The 2,718-nt window shown below is 47.8% G+C and overlaps 1 non-coding gene across 1 annotated transcript; it reads right to left on the bottom strand.

The window, feature by feature from the left end:
* Window positions 1-853: 853 nt before the first annotated feature.
* LOC111726282 lies at window positions 854-960 on the bottom strand. The gene has a single exon (XR_002774091.1). It is a non-coding gene; the product is annotated as a U6 spliceosomal RNA (small nuclear RNA).
* Window positions 961-2,718: the final 1,758 nt, after the last annotated feature.

A 2,718-nucleotide genomic window follows, 5' to 3' on the forward strand; every position in this document is an offset into this window, starting at 1 on the left:
CCTGCACGTCTAAAGAGCTCTGTTTCCTCAAGGCCCACTGAGCTCCCCAGAAGGAAGCTTTAGCAGGTATTTCCTTATGAAGCTGAATATGTGTGCAGTGTTTCCTAATAACATGCAAAGGCTGTCAAAGGCACTCCAGCCCCCTCATTTAGCTCTGAGGTGTAATTAATACATAAATTAAGCTCCTGCAGACTCACAAATGTCCAAGAAAAAAAAATGAGAAATATAATTAGTTTGCCCATCTGACTCCATCTGTCAGCTCTGAGCTCAACACCACGTAGCAGATCCTGAGGGCTTCAGCGGCCACACTGGTCCAGCCGGGCTCTGCTCCTGCTCTGCCCAAGGGAAGCAGGCCCTCCGAGGGGGAAGCAGGCCTCCCGGGAAGCAGGACAAGCAGCAGAGAGTCCAGGGACCTCCACTGTGGCCCCTGGAGATGGTGGGGAGGGCAGCCACAGGGAAGGGCACGTGCACCAGCCGGCCACATCCTTTTCTGGGCAGACCTTGAAGTGGGGGGCAGTGGGTAGCAGCGGACTGAAAAGGGTCTATGACTCACCCTCCTCCAACCTGTCATCTCTGTCACTTATTATCTACAGGAAGAGAAAGGCTGGAAAGGGGAAAGGGAACTGGAGGGGAAGGTGCCAGGGAGAAGGAAGGAGACGAGCAGGCATGTGGGGAGCGGAGGGGGCCAGCGCGAGGAGTAGAATTAATAGGCACACATGCTTGTGTGACACCCGCAGGCTCGCGTACAGTGGGTCACTTGATATTCAGCACTCTGGGAAAAAGACAAACAAATGGTCTGCCTTCCCTTGCAAAAAATTATTTATATTACAAAATGAATACGAGTTTTTTTTTTTTTAATATGGAACACTTCACGAATTTGCATGTCATCCTTGCACAGGGGCCATGCTAATCTTCTCTATAGTATTCCAATTTTAGTATATGTGCTGCCAGAGCGAGCACAATATAGGTTTGTTTTTAAAACATTTAGATAAGTACAAGAGTATGAGGTTAAAACAGCACCCCCAATTCTTCTGCCCCTTGCTCACAATTCTCAGGGGAACATCATTAATAGTTTTGTGCATATCTTTTACTAAATGGTTCAATAATTGTCAAAAGAGGATTGTGCTCTTCTCTAAAAATAGCCGGGCCTTGTGGCGGGCACCTGTAGTCCCAGCTACTTGGGAGGTAGCAGTGTGGCAACTAAGGGTCTGACTCACAGACACCGGGCGCCACGTGGAGCACCTTTCTGTGTGGGTGCCCACAGCTCAATCTTACTCTTTGTCATAAGTCCACACTACTCTGGCACATGAAATGGCTTATATATGTTTTACTTATATTTACTCTTTAATTCATACACTCCCATATTGACGGATGTTTGGCTTATTTCTAAAATTTTACTCTTATAAATAATGCTGGGGAGATAGTTAGGGCTGGTAGTATGTTTCTCATTTTTAAAGATGGAAATGAAGCAAGATCCAGGAAGATCAAGTGGCTTGTCTGGGGGTTACACTACTGGAAAGTGGGAAAAGCTACCTTGGATTCACCTTTGCTGACTCCACCTCCAGTGCTCTGTTCATTTCATTCAGCCACTGATGGGAGGTGAAGCAGGAGATAGGACAGGTGGGAGGAGAGAGGGAAAAGGGGCAAGCAGGGAGGGGGAGAGGATGGGGGGGAGGGGAGTGGCGGGGAAGGGGACAGGTGCGCTGAGGGGAAGGGGAGAGGGAGGTGATAGGTGGGGAGAGAGTAGGGGCTACAGGAGAGGAGAAAAGGGAAGGAAACTTCAAGAAAGAAAGACAAGGAAAATCAAAGAGACTCAGGATGGTGTAATAAGGTGAGTAGCAAATAATTATCCAAACAAAGGTTTAAAAATTCTTACAAGCTGACTGCTGTAGCCCAGTGGGGAGCGCACCAGCCCCACATACCAGGCCCGGTGAGTTTGAGCCTCACTCAGCCTAGTTAACAACAACAACAAAATTCTTACAAGCCACATCTGTAAAAGTAGTGCCTTGCAACATTGTGCATAATTATGAAGCCCACCCCAGCTGAGCCCAGCTCTATGACTCATCAAGAGCTATGGAGGGTCTCCCGTCCTTATCTCCTACTCTCCCCATCAACCCACCACATGGCTCCTGCCCTTGACAGCACAGAGATGGCCCCTCCCAAGAACTGGGCACCTCCAGGTAAACCAAATGCCATACACAGGCCCAGGCCCTCAAGTTCTCCTGTGCAATGTCCCCCATCCCTTCTCCATCTCTTGGCACACCGAGATCAAGTCTATGCTGCTTGCAGGAGGCGCACCCATCCAAAGCACCATCCAGAACCACTTCCCACGGCCCTGAGTGGGGGCCTTGCCCCTAAACCTTCCCCAGTACTCACCTCTACCTTCTCCTATAAGTACAAGATGCACTTTTCTGGGATGTGGAGGCCCTGGGCTGGCCCTGGGCTTCCCTACTTCCCTCAAGGAGGCAGAGCAGTGGTTGCAGGGCAGTGACCCCAACTTTTATGGTTACAAACTTTTCTCGTAACCATAGATATGGATGTTTACTTACTTTTCCATATGTGATACAGCATTAATAAATTATATACATTATTAAGTATATGCAAACTTATCCAAGAAGAAAAGATATAACAAAGAAATATTTTCAAAGTAATGCTTCACTTTTACTTGTTAGTGTTATCCAGTGCAAGCCTTTTCATATTCTCACTAAACAATATTCA

Source organism: Otolemur garnettii, unplaced genomic scaffold (genome assembly GCF_000181295.1).
Source record: "Otolemur garnettii isolate 467f Iridium unplaced genomic scaffold, OtoGar3 scaffold00059, whole genome shotgun sequence".
NCBI lineage: Eukaryota > Metazoa > Chordata > Mammalia > Primates > Galagidae > Otolemur > Otolemur garnettii.